Source organism: Crinia signifera, chromosome 5 (assembly GCF_055691185.1).
Source record: "Crinia signifera chromosome 5, ASM5569118v1, whole genome shotgun sequence".
Classification (NCBI taxonomy): domain Eukaryota; kingdom Metazoa; phylum Chordata; class Amphibia; order Anura; family Myobatrachidae; genus Crinia; species Crinia signifera.
The window spans coordinates 294,745,800-294,766,218 of record NC_139221.1 but is presented as its reverse complement, the minus strand read 5'-3'; the positions used below and the strand labels follow the sequence as shown (position 1 = coordinate 294,766,218).

The 20,419-nt window shown below is 45.0% G+C and overlaps 1 protein-coding gene and 1 long non-coding RNA gene across 2 annotated transcripts in view; one reads left to right on the top strand and one right to left on the bottom strand.

The window, feature by feature from the left end:
• The window catches only part of PLXDC2 (plexin domain containing 2), a 456,016-nt gene that overhangs the window by 215,153 nt on the left and 220,444 nt on the right, over nucleotides 1-20,419 (top strand). The gene's annotated exons all lie outside the window — the stretch shown is intronic.
• On the bottom strand, nucleotides 7,124-19,994 carry LOC146081214 (uncharacterized). Its single transcript, XR_014475087.1, has 3 exons — nucleotides 19,169-19,994; nucleotides 14,226-14,308; nucleotides 7,124-7,517 (listed from the first exon to the last, which is right to left on the bottom strand). It is a non-coding gene; the product is annotated as an uncharacterized LOC146081214 (long non-coding RNA).

Below are 20,419 nucleotides of genomic sequence, written 5' to 3'. Positions count from 1 at the left end.
CATCAGGGTAATAGGAATGCAAGAAATGTAATGTCTCCCCGTTGTGCTATCTGTAACAACATATAAAACAACGCACCTCTGGCAATTTCTAACATATTTTGGATATAAAAACAAAACACTTGTATAAAATGGGTTCATTTTTACTAAAACCTCCAGGGTAGCGTTTGTGTGGCCATGTAGGTGAATAGAAGCTTAAATCAATTGACGCATCAGGTATAACAGATAAAGTTTTGTCAAAATATTCACAGCAAAAGTTGAAAATGTAAAAAAAAGCCCTCCGGCCGCGATGCTGATGTGACCTGTAAGGAATGACGAGTAAACCCGTATCATCTCGATGAAATCATTTATTTATTCTTACCAGTTATTTATATAACATTCACATCAGTCCCTGCCCCAGTGGAGCTTACAATCTATGTTCCCTACCACATGTACACGCACACACAGACATTCAAGGGTTAATTTGTTGGGAGCCAATTAGCCTACCTGTATATTTTTGGATTGTGGGAGGAAACTGGAGTACTTGGGGAAACCCACTCAACTACAGGGAGAATATACAAACTCCACACAGTTAGGGCCATGGTGGGAATCAAACCCATGACCTCAGCACTGTGAGGCAGTAATGCTAACCATTACACCATCCGTGCTGTCCAAACTCATTGCATTTAACTGATATATACAGTATATGTGAACCACATAATTGTCTAATTTTTAATGTTATATGAGCGCTACAAATGTACAGATCCGGTCTTGAGGCATTGGTGTCAGTGCCTAAAAAGACGCAGTGTGATTGACATGCTGTTGGCATTGGGGGCCATGACCAATATCACCAAGAAGGTGGGTACTCTTTAGTATTTACTTGGTCCTTGGTCTGTTGGAGGGGCCCGCCGATGGCCAAGTTTCCTGCTACACCCCTCTTCTCCATTGGACAGGCACTTTGGGCAGGGAGAGAGAGGATTGGCTGCTGCAGCAGCCTCTCTCCCCAGCACAGCACACAGCACAGGCAGAAGCAGTCAGTCAGTCCACTTGGGTGTGGATTATTAGGTTGACAGTAATTAGGTTGACATTCAATAGGCTGACCACTATTGGTCAACAGGCAATAGGTTGACACATAAAAAAGGGTCGACATGGTCTAGGCCAAAATTGACCAAATGTTGACACAAGCAAAAGTTGAAATGGAAGTGGTCAACACAGGAAATGGTTGACATGAGATTTTCCTTTTTTATGTTTATGTTGACATCTGCTTCGGACACTGTTATATTCTCCGTCTATGCCCACTTGGATGGTGAAGTAAGAACAAGTCGGTTTAAATAAAAAAATCACGAAAATCTCATGTCGACCTATGTTCACCTTTTGTCAATGTCAACCTAGAGCACGTCGACCTTTTTTCAGGTGTCAACCTATTGCCTGTCGACCAATAGTGGTCAATCCATTGACTGTCAACCTAATCACTGTTGATCCAGCTACCGGATACCAGTCCGCTCTCACCTTTGCCATGTGTAGGGTGAGAGATCTCCTACCACCGGAACTTCCTCTTCCTGCTTCGCTTCTCCCTCCCCCCACCCCCATTGGCCATGCAGAAGCCAGCAGAGTGGTTACTCAGAGGTCTTGGTATGGCAGCACCGAATCAGAGTAGTCTGTAGTGGCGGTCTTTTTACATAAGACACCTACCAGCCTCTCTGTACAAACATGCACCACCTCTGAATCAGGCCCTATATATTCGTCCCCTGCACAAAGTCTGACTGACACTTTTCTGTGCTCTTCCAAATCTGTGTTATCTATAAACTAGCTCTTATCCATTACTGTGTATGATAGGTGTAGTATACCAAACTGGGGGCTTCCCTTGTGTGTGACACCAAGGGAAGGGGTAAATAAGATATAAAAAGGAATAGATAAAAAAGGAGTATAAAAACACTTCCTTATAAATACGTCTTCAATGGAAGACTGGGGAATCCCAAACCTAATTGTAATTATATTACATGAACAATGTGCAAGCACTTTGCTAATAGCTGTGTTTAGTTTGTTCATTATCTACATTATTCAGCTTTTAATACCTTATTGGAACATTCTGCCTTTCCCCGGTCCTGAAGAGGCGTATTAATGTCCCCTCAGAGATCTGTGAGTCCTATCAATTTTTGACGATTAACTGAACAAGTCTCCATGATCCTCATTAGCAAGTGCTTCCAGACAAAGCCAATAAATGTTCTGAAATCTAATAAACAAACAGATAATAATATGAAATAAGAGCAATGCAGAAGACGCTTGGGAATTTAGTAATTATTACACATCCATAAACCTATCTGCAGTGATAATGAGTTACTGTACATGAGTCTTAAGACCATTCACCTAAACCATACTTGCATACTTTTGAAAACTAGTTTCAGGGAGATTATAATCGGTAGTAGAATTTCCACAGCGCCCCATTGAGGGGGGGTCATACTCCACCCAAAGGGCGTGTCTATGTCCATATATGGAGAGACTGTGAAATGAGATTGTCAACATGGCACCTAGAAGCATGGGTGTGTACTGCTACATCTGTGAAAATTCTTTTAAAATGACTTATATCTAATTGTAGATGAGCCCCAAAGTAGTTAGTAAGAGCTACTATACTTGGTAAAGTGCTGGGAAATGGTGCTGATGATTCAATGTAACTGTATCTATCTCTCATTCCTTTTTTCCCAAAAAAACGTAACAGTGTAATGTGGGCTAGGTGAAATAAGGGAGATTGCTAGACTAATGAGGGAGAGCGGGAGATTGCTGTTAGTTCAGGGAGTCTCCTGCAGAATTCAGGAGGGTAGGCAACTATGACCTAAACCCATGGTGTCTCAGGAACAGATAAGTGCAGGGGGATCAGGGTCTTCCTACGGGTGTGGTATGGGGCTCCGAAAGTGGGGATCCCGACAGTCAGTATCCCGACGACGGGATCCCGACATTGGGATACTGACTGTCGGTATCCCCACTGTCGGAGCGTCATCCGGCACCCCTTCCTACTGCCAGCAGGCATAGAGCTGGAATGTGAAATCTGTCATTATAGTGGTCAGTGCTTGCTGGATATTTCTTACATGATTGTACAGTTTACATATTGTTTATTAAAGAATGCCACTCATAGCTCACGTCGGCCTTTGTCCATCAGCCGCTGCTGAAAGTATATTCTTATAAGGATGTAATATGGACATACTTGCCTACCCTACCCTCCCTGAATGGCTGGAATGCTCTCAAAAATTGGGTTTGCCTCCTGCCCCCCCTCCCAGAAAGGTTGTCAAGTACCCCACAATTTTAATTTGACCCCCGGACCTCCCGCCTGCCAGCCCGCATTAGGGAGTTTAAAGCTGCCATTTGCGGCAGTTTGGAGAGGTATATAACATGTGCAGAGAGAGTTAGATTTGGGTGGGGGGTGTACTTCAAACTGATATCTACTGTATATTGCAGTGTAAAAATAAAGCAGTCAGTATTTACTGTGCACAGAAACAATAAAACACCAAAATCTAACTCTCTCTGCACATGTTACATCTGCCCCACCTGCAGTGCACATGGTTTTGTCCATTAGAGAGTGATTGTGCCTTTCTGAGTGAATCAGAATAACCAACCATATTTGTTTTTCCTTTTTTTTTTTACAGTGGGGCAAGGTGTCACCAAATTCCTCCTTGCCTCCCGGTGACTGGGTTAAAATTACGCCTCTGCATTTATATTTCTACATAGTACTCTCAGGGGGATGTCCATTGGGGGATGGAGGGTGACACCATGAGTTACTACACAGGGTGAAGCCAACCCCTGTGAAGCCTCTGGGTTAGGGTTAGGCTGCGCAGAGGGTTGGGGGGAGAGGGTTAGCATACTTACCCAGCGACTGCCTGGATTTCCTTTATCGGGGTACTGTTGTCAGTCTCCTGACCCACCCATCGTATACGTTTTCTGAGTAAACAGATACCAGTGACATTATGGAGGTAACCCTACTTCTGTTATTTTCCACAATTTCTTTTTGAATAAAACATCAAATATTTGTGGCGTTTCTAAAAGTGATTGATATGGAAAATTGATTATTTTAGCACAGCACAAAGCACAGCAAACTACTAGACCTTGGAGTTAGATATTTCAAGAGACCTTTAATTTTTCTCATTTTGTGCTAAGCAGTGCACTGTGAAAATACATTTGCAGGTTCAGTAGTCTGATTCCAGAAAAGCACGCAGTTTGATCCCATAGCTAATATAAATATAAGTCCAATTTGGAGAGGCACAGAAGTGATGGGGAATGGAAACGGACTTCACAGGCAGTGCATTAGCCAACACAAGAGGTTCTAGTATGACAGCACGGCTAGGTGAAATAAAAAGGCTGTTCCTCGCAGGTGCTGTAGAAGCAACTTATAACAAATATTAGCACATCCCGCTACTTCCTGCAGGGCCGTACTGGGGCTCAAAATTGACCCTAGCACTTAACGCGCACAGGCCCACATCAGCGACAACATCTGGGGATAAATTTACTAACTTGTGAGTTCTATTGAAGTTGGTTTGTTGCCCATAGCAACCAATTTGATTCCAGCTATATCAAGAAATTGCAAAATAAACAAGAAATAGAAACTGATTGGTTGCTATAGGCAACATCCCAATTTAATTGAACTCCCATCTTTGTAAATTTACCCCATCGTGTTCTCACCTTGGCTGCTTCAGAGGCTCCCAGCCTATCCCGGTATGCGTGCTGCTCTGACGCCATTACATTCATCCCGCTGAGCACAGTGCTGGAAGGCTAAGCTACTCGGCCAGGCCTTTAAATATGTCAGCTCCAAATGCCATTGCGGCGAATCTAGACTTAAGGCCTGAACATATGGGCCGATGTCAGGCTATTTCTAAGTGATCTGACCAGATTGCTTAGAAATGAAGCGCACATTGCCCCATATGTATACCCCCAGTGACGGCGATGTGCGGTCCCGTGCGTAGCTATCGATGGACTAAATCTTGACTGCATGCAATTGAAATCTAGTCAGATCACCAGTGTTCTCACAAGAGAACACTGGTCTGCACAGATTACTCAGCACACATCACTGGTGTCTAGCATGTGTGTCTTGGGAGTCCTCTCGGCACTGTGGGGGCAGAGGTGGGCAAGTATGGGGGGGGTGATGATAAAAACATGTCATCGTAGCCCTGCTCATACCAAGCAATGTCAATATTATCAGCATTGTAAAGTGGGGCGCAGAGCCATGATGGCGCGATTCAATTGCATAATCAGGAAATAGGCATCCGCAGCTACAGTATCTCACTTGTTTTATCTCTGTGGTGCTGGAGTTTGATTGGCTGGGAGTGAGGAAGATGCCATCAGCATAGCACACACAGGCTAGTAGCTGTTTTTAGGATCCTTGGGGCGTACTGGGCATGCAACTTCAAGCTGCCACAGAAATGCCCAGAGAGTCCTCAGGATGCAAACCTTCTCCATGGTCCCCACAGCGGCCGCTCCAGGCAATCCGCAACTGCTTTGTCACTGTGGCCCCACCCCTGACTTCATGATGTCACATGTTTAGGGGACGGAACCGGTACAGGGAACTTTTCTGCCCTTTTGTAAAGCACTTATAATTTGCATTGCAGGACCTAAGCCCTTAGTCCAGATTCAGTTTTAATTTACAAACTCATTTTAAATGATAAACGTATGAAGAATCTGAACTTACACATTTCCCATGATGAACGAGTTATGGGGGGTTTCAGAGTCATCTCCAGGGGAAAATGATCAAAGTTCGTATTGAGCTGCTACTTTATTATCATCTCTTGTTGGATAGCAATAGCAATAATAATTGGATCATTCTTCAACCTGACATGTGTATTGATTGCTGAAAGTTCAGGAATATGACCTCATGCGAAATAAGTCAAATAAAATATCCTGGAATACCATGTTCTTGTTGTAGGATTACATCTTGCTTTTCTTAATATATGGGATGGCGTTGTGCACCTGTTATCGTATATGCTGTGTTATTATAATCATTGTTGCCTAGGTAACCATGTAATATTGATAATGTAATAACGAAGTGGTTTCTTTGACCTTAATAGATGTATTAGTGAAATAAAATGGTTACAGAAGCACATAGGATACCCCTGTAATGCTGTACAAAAATAATATATACTGTGTATATACACCAGGTATACTGAAATATATTTATCCCTCCTTACTTATATAATATCTGGCATCCATACTAACTGATGGATTATCCTGTAAACAATGCCAGATTGCTCTACTCTACAAGATCTTTAATATAATTTATCTTTTAGATTATTTTTTTGAGAGTTTAAGTTGCAGAGCACCCAGATACTTATTTGTAAAGTCTATTTCAAAGCATAATCATATATACAGCATACCTCCCAACTGTCCCGCTTATCATGGGAACGTAACAGTATTTTGGGACGTTCCCCGTCCCTCCTGCGGCCAGCAGTGTCCCGCGGCGTGGGGGGAGTTGATAGTCCCCCCCTGTAGTCCGTGAATAGATGCTGTGCACAGCTGACCTCGCGGCAGCGCCACAAGTTTAGACCACACCCCCTTTTCGGCAGGCCACGCCCCCCAAATTTCCTGTCCCGCCCCGGTCTCCTCCAATGTTGGCAGGTATGATACAGCATACCTCCCAACTTTAGCCAGTGCTAAAGGGGGACCTGCCACAGCGGGGAGGGAGGGGGCGAGACGGAGGTGGAGGCAACGCTAGAACATGGGAACGCCCATCGCTTCATGGGTGTCCCTATAAAAGTGATAATGCAAATGCAGGTGGGACAAAGTGTGCTGGGGGTGGGCGGCTGACATCACATGACGTCAACTGCCCGCCTTGTGTTCATCCCGGCGCCCGCAAATATAAGTCGCATGGTTGCAAGGGTACACAGCAAATGGGGGGGGGGCAGTCTTTCAGTGGGATGGAGGGGCGGGCACTCTGGGAATCGGTAGGCTGCAGCTTACAGAGTTAACCAGAGTCAGGCCCAAAGTCCATTTTCTTTTTTCTGCAATGTTTTTATTTGTGTATTTAATTCAAGTATGTCCAAACTATGGCCCTCCAGCTGTTGTGAAACTACAAGTCCCATCATGCCTTGTCACAGTTTTGCTATTACCGAATGCTAAAACTATGACACGGCATGCAGGGATGTGTAGTTTCACAATAGCTGGAGGGCCACAGTTTGGACATGCCTGATTTAAATAAACAATTTTTTGGTTCAAGCTTTTAACTGCACATTTTGCCAAACACATTTTTATTTATGTGATCATAGATTCATGGTAGGATAAAAACAACGTCAACATCTTGTTTTCTTAGGGAACGCAAGGACATTTTGTTTTCTTTAGGAATGCAAGGACACTTCGTTCTGCGCTGTGTTCTGTTCATTGTTTTCCATACTATTGTCATCAATCCTAGCCCATCCAAAGCCAGTTCTATTGGATCCAATCATTTGATAGAATGATTTCTGTTTATGTGGCTCAGACTTCCATGTCACTTGCCAAGATTCCACCAAATAGAACGGGTGACAGATGACGTGTACGCAATATTTTGTGAGAAGTCCAGTGTCCACAATCTGAAAAGGCAATTCCATTATTATTCCTTGATTAACTACTAGATTGTTAACCTTTGGGAATGTGGGCTGTTTACAGAAAAATGTCATGTTATTTTTAATTAATGATACCTTGGCCATTGTAAAATAAGTCCGTTTTAAAATGTAAAAAAACAAAACAATATCAAAACAAACTTAAACATATAAAATTCATAAACATATAAAATTCATAAGTATCCTTCATATTTTGCACAGCAGGGGTAATCAACATGCAGTCATCCACCTACTGAATTCCTCTTCAAACACCTCACACTCACATACAGGGCCATCTCTAATTCCATTGCTCCATATATCTCTAACCTCATCTCCATTCATACACCCTCCCGCCCTCTACGGTCAGCTGACGACTGTCGTCTCTCCTCCACCCTGATCACTGCTTCCCATGCTAGAGTACAGGACTTTGCCCGTGCTGCACCCCTTCAGTGGAACGCACTCCCTCGCTCCATTAGACTCTCCCCGACCTTGCAAAGCTTCAAACGGGCACTGAAAACTCACCTATTCATCAAAGCGTACCCTTCCACTGCATAAACCAGCTGGTTCTCCGACCCCTTGCCTGTTTCCTGTTTACATCCTGCTATCTAACCACCACCCCCTCGCTTGCACCTCTTGTAATCTGTCTGTCTCCCCTTCCTACTAGATTGTAAGCTCCTCCGAGTAGGGCCCTCTTCCCTCCTGTTGTCAAAGCCCACTTCTCTTCACATTTCACTCACAGCTCTCTTATACTCCAACACTCAGTGACCATCTTCATACTCATCTCCATCATTGGCCTCAAGCCTCTAGTTGTATGTTGATTGGGTCCTCACTACTTACATTTAAGCTGTAATGTGTATTGAACTGTGGTGCTCTTTATTTGTACTGTATTTTTGTTATTTATTCAATGTTATGCCAAGTTTTTGTCTCCCTGTATTGTTCCTTTGTACGGCGCTGCGAAACACTTGTGGCGCCTTATAAATAAAATTATAATAATAATAATAATAATAATAATACTGTGGGTCTACACATCCCAGCATGCCTTGCCAAAGCTTTAGCATGCCTTAACTGCAAAACTTTAACAGGGCATGCTGGGATGGTAGTTCCACAACAGCTGGATGGGCACATGTAGAATAGAGCTCTGCTGCACAGTCTGGAGATTTAACATTTTGCAGCAAAAGGTAGATTACATTAATTAAGGACTTAGAAAAGCTTAAATGGCAGCAATAATCAGAATGAATATACTTTTTATAGCACTTGGCAATTCAATTGTACAGAACAACTTAATGGTAAATCGCTTATCTGCAGAGGGATTTAGATTAGGATGGGACGTGTTCAAACTTTAAATTGCAGTGTAAAACTAAAGCTGTCTAACATGCGTTGGTCTCATGCAAAATCAGCCAGTAGTCACCCTGCACAGAAAATAAATTACCCAAATCTAACTCTACACACATTACATCTGCCCCAACTGTAATGCAACATGGTTTTGCCCAGTTGCCAGCACTTTTACTTTACATACTGTACAAACATGAATCAGGCACTTATGGCCTTATTCTAGTTGAATCGGACGGATGCATATTTCGGACGGCACGAGTGTTCTTAGCCCCGCCTATCGTACGGATCGCTCACGCAGTCTGAATGCGGTAAGACGCCAAGCGAACGGACCGCAAGTGGATGTTTCATGTCAACAACTCCCCAATCTGTGGGAACCTCCCCTATTCTCCGATGGTCGCCGACCATCGAGTGATGGACCGAGCGATCAGGCAGCCCCGAGTGCTCCAGACCACTCGGACATTTTCCCTATGAAAGCAGGGATATGGGCGGGCAGCTGATATCCGGCTATGTCAGATGTCCGCCCCCCACACGTGCATCATGGCCGTATTGCCATACGTACGCCCAATGTTTTCATGGGAACGCCCATGAAACGCGGGGCATACGCAAATGGTAATGAGCCCAAACAGCCCTTCACGCCCCTCTCCACCCCCTACTAGGATAGTTCCGTACGATCGTTTTCATGTTCAGACGTGCAAGGCGTTTGCACATGTGTAGAGACGCCTCTGCACATACGTAGTAGTAATGTCCAATAATTCCACCAATAATAATAATAAGTCACCACATTTTATCACCAGTAGTAATCTTGCTCAGCAGTTCCACCGATAAATGCTGCCCAATAAAGCAAACAATAGCAGAATTGCTAGGAGTAGTAGGATATAAAAGGATATATGTGTTCCATGTTAGTAAACATGTATGACTTTGAGTTTTAGTTGACATGATGTACAGTATATCATGTCAGCAACAGTTGACATGATGTACTGTATTGCCATCATTTAATTATCTGCACTCTTAGCCAATTAGAGGCAAAGGCAAACAATAAATAAGTCATGCGGGAATGCATTAAACCTTTCAATAGAGAAAAAATGCAGAAGTTGCCTATAGCAACCAGTCAGCTTATAGACTGATAGATACAGCTAATTGGTTACAATTGGCAACTTCTCAAAGGTTTGATACATCTCTACCCAAATAATATATAAAGGTACAGTTCTGAACACCAGGGATTACATTGAACCCCCCTCATCCTCCTCTCACCATCTTTTTCCCTCACTCATTTCACAGGATAGGTGTGGAGTCTAAAGACAGATTCTCCACATATTTTCTCTATGACCACTGTCTAGCTACCATATTAAACTTGTCAAGCACCAGGGGAACGCACTGGTTGGCCGGATGCAGCCGGGAGGCTTTTACACTTGGACACCAGGGATCTAGGTGCCTGTTACAATATGTATTTGTTTTTCCGTTTGGAACCACTCTCTTAAGTGACCTCACTGGGATTGAGCTTATAATGGCATTAAGTGGACTGAACAATGTTAGGAGGCAGTTGAGGATATTAAATTGCTTCTGGGCAAAACTCCAGCTCTCAAAATTCCTGATTTCAGAATTTATTTTGGTCTTAAACACCTTTTGGCTTGGATGTGCTGCTCTGTAATTATATTCCACTGGAGCACAGTGTTTTCTATAGACAGAAACATTTTCCTAAAGATACCAGCTATTGCTGCACCAAAACCTTTACTGGTTAAATGATCTATTGAGTCAATGTAGTTGCTAATTAGCTTAATCTGACTGCTGTAATGATACGTGTACATGCCTGCACTGTGCAAGTGAGGAGCTGTAATGATACGTGTACATGCCTGCACTGTGCAAGTGAGGAGCTGTAATGATACGTATACATGCCTGCACTGTGCAAGTGAGGAGCTGTAGTGATATGTGTACAGGCCCGCACTGTGCAAGTGAGGAGCTGTAGTGATATGTGTACATGCCTGCACTGTGCAAGTGAGGAGCTGTAGTGATATGTGTACACGCCTGCACTGTGTAAGTGAGGAGCTGTAATGATATGTGTACACGCCTGCACTGTGTAAGTGAGGAGCTGTAATGATACGTGTACATGCCTGCACTGTGCAAGTGATGAGCTGTAATGATACGTGTACATGCCTGCACTGTGCAAGTGAGGAGCTGTAGTGATATGTGTACACGCCCACACTGTGTAAGTGAGGAAAGTAGTGATATGTGTACACGCCTGCACTGTGCAAGTGAGAAGCTGTAATGATACGTGTACACGCCTGCACTGTGCAAGTGATGAGCTGTAGTGATATGTGTACACGCCTGCACTGTGCAAGTGATGAGCTGTAGTGATATGTGTACACGCGCACACTGTGTAAGTGAGGAGCTGTAGTGATATGTGTACACGCCTGCACTGTGCAAGTGATGAGCTGTAGTGATATGTGTACACGCCTGCACTGTGCAAGTGAGGAGCTGTAGTGATATGTGTACACGCGCACACTGTGTAAGTGAGGAGCTGTAGTGATATGTGTACACGCCTGCACTGTGCAAGTGATGAGCTGTAGTGATATGTGTACACGCCTGCACTGTGCAAGTGAGGAGCTGTAGTGATATGTGTACACGCCTGCACTGTGCAAGTGATGAGCTGTAGTTATATGTGTACACGCCTGCACTGTGCAAGTGATGAGCTGTAGTGATATGTGTACATGCCTGCACTGTACAAGTGAGGAGCTGTAGTGATATTTGTACACACCTGCACTGTGCAAGTGAAGAGATGTAGTGATATGTGTACATGCCCGCTCTGTGCAAGTGAGGTGCTGTAGTGGTATCTGTACAGGCCCGCTCTGTGCAAGTGAGGTGCTGTAGTGGTACATGTACATGCCTGCAGTGTGCAAGTGAGGAGCTGTAGTGATACGCGTACCATGTTCAGCCTCCTCTGTGTGCAGTGGCGTAACTACCTAATTTGCACACACAAACCCCCCCCCCCCCCCCCCGCTGCAAATTTTTCGCCACTGTCTGTGTGGGCTCCCCCAGCTGCAGCACCGCACACTGCACAGCATAGTACAGTCTGAGCAATAGACTCCAGAACATACTTTCCTGCAGTAAGAGTCACCTACTGTACCTGTGCTTGCTCTTTGGGCCAAAAGTGAACTGTGTAATGTATTGGAAAGTGACCTGTATACAACATTACTTGATTACTGTAAAATGAAGATGCCTGTTACTTCAAATGTTCTGTAAAAGTGGAATGTTGATAGCAGAGGCTGTGGACTCCATGTTTAAAACTTGTCTAAACCCCTCTGGATATACTTACAAATAAATAAGGATCAAGTAGAGTTTGAGTTAAACATATGGTTAAAAAAAGGGGCAGAGTAGATGGGCCGAATGGGTCTTATCTGCCGTCACATTCTACTTTATATTTCTATGTCGAATTCTATATTTCATAATGAGTTGAGATTCCACAATAAAATGTTCGTTTGTCTTCTGTTTTCTTTTGTAAATTTTGTTACCTGTTACAGTATACAGTCCATCTGAGTCTCATGTAACGTTAAAGGCCAGTAAAAACCCGGAGGACATCGCATTTTTTGACACATTTAAAGCTCTGTACAACTCCATGTACAGAGATACACTTTCCTTCCTGTGCTCACAGTTAGGAACAAGATATGCCCCATTTCTGTCAGTAGGCAATTGCAAATCCATGTGTTTTTTTTTGCATTATGACTGGTTCCTTCTGGATAAAATATAACAGCCGTTATTGGTAATTATTAAATTAAGCTTCATACACACTAGGCGATATTGTGTACAATATTGCCTAGTGTGTACACTCCCTGTCATTAATGATACGTGCTACCGCATGTTGTTAACAACCCCCTCCCTCATCCAAGCATGTTTGGACAAGGGAGGTCATCGTTAAGGACGGCCATGCTGCAGCTGTAGAACGGCTGCTGCTCCCCCTGCCACCCCCTGCTGTCGGTCACCTTGGAGCAGGCATGGGTAAAGTTGTATGTACGGTACTTGTGTACTAGCACGGCGCCCATCGCATCGCAGACCATAAGGCATGCGATGGTATGCGATGCGATGGCAGCCGATGTTATACAATTTTTAATTGTATACCATCGAATTGTATGGCATTGTATGCAATTCTATGGCATATACAATGGTATGCGATTTAAAATTGTATAAGCACCCTAATGGGGGCATACAATGTTAAATGCACCCCACGCCACCCCCACTATGAACGTGAACCCGAAGCGTGGCGAGCGCAGCGAGCCCTCGAGGGGCGTCGGTACGCATCCTACGACCTTTTCATACCCCCACTATCCACGTCGGCATGGAGTTGATTTTATATAATTTGGCGAGCGCAGCAAGCCCCACGAGGGGACGCGGAATACATGTAAAGTAATACGCGACCCCTCGCGGGGCTCGCTGCGCTCGCCACGCTTCGGGCTCGGTGGCTCGCTGCTCTTGCCACACTATATAAAATCAACTCCACGCCGACATGGATAGTGGGGGTATGAAAAGGTCGTAGGACGCGTAACGCCGCCCCTCGCGAGCTCGCTGCACTCGCCACGCTTCGGGTTCACGTTCATAGTGGGGGTGGCATAGGGGTGCATTTAACATTGTAAGCCCCCATTAGGATGCTTATACAATTAAACATCTTATAGGGGCTTATACAATTTTAAATCGCATCGCAGTGCATCGGGTGTATGGCATGCGATATATGTCGTGCGACCAAATATCGTGGGCGCCGTGCTAGTGCACAAGTACCCTATGTACTTGCCCACGCCTGCCCACCTGCCAAGTCCCCGATGCCACCAATGTCGGAGGCATGGGGCCAGGGGCGGATTGGGGACTAAAAGTGGCCCTGGAAAATATCTGGAAGTGGCCTCATGTGGGCGGCACCAAAGCAATAATAGGTGGAGCCTAATTGCAAGGGGTGTGCCCTAGCATGGAAAAAGGCATGCCCATTGCACATTATGCCCAGGTACTGGCCATTACACATTAATACTAAACACTGTGATGCCATTACACATTATACCACAAACCGTAATAGCCATTACACATTGTGCCACACACCGTAATGCCATTACACATTGTAACACACACTCTAATGCCTATTACACGTTATACCACACACCGTAATGCCCAGTACAAAGTATACCACACACCTTAATGCGCATTACACATTATACCACAAATAATGCCAAGTACACGTTATACTGCACACAGCAATGCCCAGTACATTTTATAACACACACACTGTAATGCCAAGTACATGTCATACCACACACCTTAATGTCCATTGTTATACATTTTGCACCTCCCCCATGATATATATATATAACAACAGTGAAATGGCAAGAGACATACCTTAAATACAGTGTAGAGCTCCTTTCTCCCTCCTCCCCACTGTTCACGCTGGCCGGGACGCTGCTGGAAACCGGAAGTCGCCCCTGTCCGGAAGTGATGTAATCAATAGGCTGCTATAGAACGCTCATGGAGCTTGGAGGTCAGTGTTCGCGAAAACCACCCAAAAAAGTGGGTCCCGGGGACCCTTCACTTCTAAAAATTGGGGTCCTACCTGACCCTTTCTGGGTCCCAACGGAATAAAGCCTCCCCAGCATGGCACATGTGGGTCGGGGAAGTATCAATTGGCCCACTCGCATAAAGATATATACAGTATACAATAGAAACTATATAAACCCGAAAATAGGGACAGTGCGCGCCGAAGGCATTTTTTGGGGGGGAAGTGGCGTGGTCACATAGTAGTACCAATTCACATTACAGCACACACCGTTATGCCCAGTACACATTACAGTACACACCATTATGCCCAGTACACATTATAGCACACCATAATGCCCAGTACACATTACAGTACACACCATAATGCCCAGTACACATTATAGCACACACCGATATGCCCAGTACACATTATAGCACACACCAATATGCCCAGTACACATTATAGCACACCATAATGCCCAGTACACATTACAGTACACACCATAATGCCCAGTACACATTATAGCACACACCGATATGCCCAGTACACATTATAGCACACACCGATATGCCCAGCACACATTATAGCACACACCGATATGCCCAGCACACATTATAGAACACACTTTTATGACAAGTATATATTATAGCACATAAGTGCTGCTTACCTACATGCTTGTTGCTAGGGGTTATATGCTCCTTGCAAGGGTTACATGCTAGGGGGCATTTTATGCTGGTTGCCACAGGGGAGAGGGCGTTTTATGCTGGTTGCCATGAGGTGGGAAGGGGGGGGGGGGGGGGGGGGGGGTTGGCATTTTAGGTTTGTTGCTAAAAATTTAGGGCATTTTTTGGGGGGGAAGTGGCGTGGTCACATAGTAGTACCAATTCACATTACAGCACACACCGTTATGCCCAGTACACATTACAGTACACACCATTATGCCCAATACACATTATAGCACACCATAATGCCCAGTACACATTATAGCACACCATAATGCCCAGTACACATTACAGTACACACCATAATGCCCAGTACACATTACAGTACACACCATAATGCCCAGTACACATTATAGAACACACCGATATGCCCAGTACACATTATAGCACACACCGTTATGCCCAGTACACATTATAGAACACACCGTTATGCCCAGTACACATTATAGCACACACCGATATGCCCAGTACACATTATAGCACACACCGATATGCCCAGTACACATTATAGAACACACCGATATGCCCAGTACACTTTACAGTACACACCGTTATGCCCAGTACACATTATAGCACACACCGATATGCCCAGTACACATTATAGCACACACCGATATGCCCAGTACACATTATAGAACACACTTTTACGACAAGTATATATTATAGCACATAAGTGCTGCTTACCTACATGCTTGTTGCTAGGGGTTATATGCTCCTTGCAAGGGTTACATGCTAGGGGGCATTTTATGCTGGTTGCCACAGGGGAGAGGGCGTTTTATGCTGGTTGCCATGAGGTGGGAAGGAGGGGGGGTTGGCATTTTAGGTTTGTTGCCACAGTGGAGGGGGGGGGGGGCATTTTTTGCTTTTTGCCACGGAGGGGGAGAGGGGGGTCGTTGCCCAAGGGCTGGAAAAGCCGACATGCTGCTCAGCAGAGTAGGTGAGCGGGCTATCAGCGCGGCGGGGGACTGGATGTGGCTGGAATAGCTGACACGCTGCTCTGAGTTGTTTTAGCCACATCCAGCCCCCCGTCATCCTGACAGCCCGCTCACCGACACCTACTCTGCTGAGAGCGGCTGTTACAGCTGCATCCCATCCTGTCGTCGTCCCCCTGTCGTCGTCCCCGCGCTCTCAGCAGCGGATTGGACTTACATGCCGGGGGGCGGCCTGGGGGATGCACAGTGACTCACACGGTAACCTGCTATCAAATTGCAGGGCGCGCGGCTTTAGGGTGCGCATCGGCAGCAACCTGTAAAATGTACAGTGATTGGCTGCTAGGCGGCCACTGTACAATGATTGGGTCCCGGCAGCCGCTGCAGTGATTGGTTTGCAGCGGCTCACAGCGGCGGCTCACATGTACAGAATCTGCACAGCGCGTCCTCGGGGACCCCTTTAGTTTTGAAAACTGAGTCCCCGGGGACTGTTTTGGGGTAAAATACGCACTATAGTGCGTTTTTGCGAACCCCGGAGGTGACCATGGTAACTGGTTTCTCCTTCCTGGTTAGTGCTGTCCTGGCTGCGCTGAACAGCTTAAAGGGAAAAGAATGAAGAAAGGTTACAATAAAGTGCAAGTGCATAGTGACTATCGCTGGTGAGACATTATCAATGTTACTGGGTGATGGAGGACATCTAGATTGATACCTTCCCTGTGTTGGTATATATATATATATATATATATATATATATACATAATTTGAAATCAGGGCACTCACCAAGCAGCAATATTTCAAGTGCTTTTTTATTCCACCAAATTCATTTGCTGTAAGCCGACGTTTCGGACCTGTTACAGGCCCTTAATCATGGCGTCCTGTGTCCCACATAGAAGGCAACTGACACAGGACGCCATGATTAAGGGCCTGTAACAGGTCCGAAACGTCGGCTTACAGCAAATGAATTTGGTGGAATAAAAAAGCACTTGAAATATTGCTGCTTGGTGAGTGCCCTGATTTCAAATTATGTATATATATATATATATATATATATATATATATATATATATATACCAACACAGGGAAGGTATCAATCTAGATGTCCTCCATCACCCAGTAACATTGATAATGTCTCACCAGCGATAGTCACTATGCACTTGCACTTTATTGTAACCTTTCTTCATTCTTTTCCCTTTAAGCTGTTCAGCGCAGCCAGGACAGCACTAACCAGGAAGGAGAAACCAGTTACCATGGTCAAATGAATTTGGTGGAATAAAAAAGCACTTGAAATATTGCTGCTTGGTGAGTGCCCTGATTTCAAATTATGTGGATTTGGACCATGTTGGAGTAACATGTGCCTGATGGGAGCACCACCCATGTTGATTTTTTTACCGTGAGTGCACTGGAAACAATATTGTATATATATATATATATATATATATATATATATATATATAAATATATGTACACGTTTATATCCAATGTTTCGGGGCACAGGCGCCCCTTTGTCAAGGAACAATGGGTGAATCAAGGTGCAAAACAAGTGTCTTACCTTAAATAAGGTGCAGAGTACTCCCTCATGATGTAAGCAAACAGCGGTACTCAGAGGACTTGTGCAATATTTATATTTAAGGCATTCAAATAAATGCTAGGTCACCTAGCATTTATTTGAATGCCTTAAATATAAAAATTGCACAAGTCCTCTGAGTGCCGCTGTTTGCTTACATTACATTATATATATATATATATATATATATATATATAATCTCCAAACGAGTAATGGTCATGGTCAGCACTCCACCAACTTAGTTTAAATCTGGGTGCCCTCCCAGGTGAGTTGACTCCTCGCTCCCCATGTATGCAGATAGCTAGATGGCGGCACTCCCAAGGCATAGATAACAAGGCTGGACGCACAAGTTTACTAACGTTTTAAATGTATTCTTTCACATTTTCGTCGACATATCCAATATGTCCAGAAGGCACCGGAGCTGCTGAGTCTACAGGAGAGTGCCAGGCCGCAACAAAAAAATCTCTCTCTAATGGTCCAACGGTTTGGGGGTTCCCCTCGCCGTCAGGGACAGCAGTACAACAAATACAATATCACAGAATACTTAAATAACCCACACAACATCCCACCCCCTGTGACACATAATTGCAGTAAATGAGCTCACCTGCTGCATGCCGTGTGTCCTAATGCCGCCCCCCAGAAACACACAGTGCGCCCAGCCCGCCACTTATCCCCGCGTGCAGCACCCGGATTGATAATTCCACCCGCAGGGTTGATCCATGCTCCACCAACCAGAGGCGGAAGTAGTCATCACCCGCCTGCTGGAACCTGGGCAGGGCTCGTTAGTTTGTTGGCTAGCAACACATGTACACATAATATATTAAAAACAACAGCAAATGACCGTCTATTGCGGGTGATCATAGAAACATACAATGGGCACACTATAAGTTTAATAGTTATTATTTTATAACTTTCATTTAGACGTGTTAAACCTAACGTATGACCTAATCACCCGTATGCAGTCAATAGATACTGTAGTTCCATAGACCACCTAAAAAAAATCACTAAATGTCAATTATATATATATATATATATATATATATATATATATATATATATGACTGTTAGGGTCCAACGTTTTGGGGGTATCGCACCCTGTTGTCAGGAGGAAAGGTACCTTTCCCCGAAACGTTGAGGCAATAAAACTCTTTTTGCAGTGCCGTGCTTGGTTCCATTCCATTAGAGAAAGTGGAGGGAGAGCGAAATATTGAGAGGGCAGGGGAGAGAGCGATAGAGAGTGCAGGGGAGATAGTAAGAGTAAACACAGGGGAGAGAGAGGCTGCAGGGGAGATAGTGAAAGAGACAGCAGGGCAGAGGGAGAAAGTGAGAGATACCACAGGGGAGTTATTGAGAGAGACAGCATAGGAGATGGTGAGAGATAAAGCCCGGGAGAGACAAAGAGAGGCCACATAGGAGTTAATGAGGGAGACAGCAGGGGAGATTGTGACTGAGACAGAAGGGAAGATGAGGAGAGTGAGAGTGACTGCAGGGGAGATAGTGAGAGAGACAGTAGAGGAAATAGTGAGAGACAGAAGGGGAGATATTGAAAGAGACAGCAACAGGTGAGATAGACTGCAGGAGTCAGGGAGTACCTTTGTGTTATGCTCTGATCTGCTGTTGTGTCAGGTGCAGCCTTCTCCTCCTGTTGATGTCAGGTGCAGCCTTCTCTCCCGAGTACCTCCTGTGCGGTGCTGGGGATTCAGGAAGCAGGGAGTCAGGACTCAGGAGTCCAGGCAGGAAGAACAGAAGACGAGAGGAAGTGAGTTGGGGGCGGGGCTTCCTGGTGAACTGGTAAGCTGATCCGGAGGGAGAGGGGGGGGGGGGAAATCAAATTCTGAGTCACTTCTTGCTGTCACTGTGCTGCAGCCTGCTGCTGACCCCCTTGACCCTTGTGTAACCTCAGACTGTCAGCCCAGCTGAGTTGTGACACACAGCCGCACACAAGTAGTCTCCATCCACAGTGTGATAAGGCTGCCTATGCGTAGCAGCGCAGCCTTATCACAGATTAGTAATATCTGTGGACATGCAGGGCTTCTGTAGCCCTGAAGCCAAGGTCCACACAGTTTCCAGTTCTCTGTGATACAGCCAAGCTGCCGTGCATAGGCAGCCTTATCACACTGTGACTGTGTGGACGTATCCTGTATGTTGAAGTGCCTGCGGCTGCTGCAGGTCCAGAAGCTACAAGTATGCTCAGGTAGGAGGGACTGGGAGTCTGGGACACAACAAAGCTGCTGCTGCCCGCATAGCCAGTACTCTGCGGCGTCCAGCTGCAGTGTCTGAAACGCTGATGGCCCAGCCTTCCACTGACCTCAGGAGACAGGGCTGAATATGAAGTATTCAGCTGGGCCCTGTCTCCGACCTGCAGCGTCCGACTCCCCAGCCAAATTGTGTGGGTGACGTCACACCCGCGAGTGGGTGGAGCCATGTCCCTTTTTCGGCCTCACCTTAGTCCGGCCTCCCGGGAAACCTCCCGGTGACTTAAATGGCCAATCCGCCCCATGATGGGGCACCGGGTAGTGTGTTTGGGTCTTTACTTTGTCCGATCCAAACAAACCACAAATCCTATTGTATTGCCAACTGTTCCTACCTACTAGAAAGTAAATTGTTTTATAATTGAGCATTTCCTTTTCTGAATTTGCATGAAACATTTAAATAATATCAGGTGCTTCATTTATTGTTTAATTGCTCTGCAAAGTCTCATGCTATGCCTTTCAGTTCTATTAATAGGTTAATTGTAGCTAAAATCCTTATTCTCATACAGTATATCGGTATAAGCTAATTAACCTCAAGAAGATTCCTTGGAACTATTAATGATTATATATATATATATTTTTTTTGTCGGC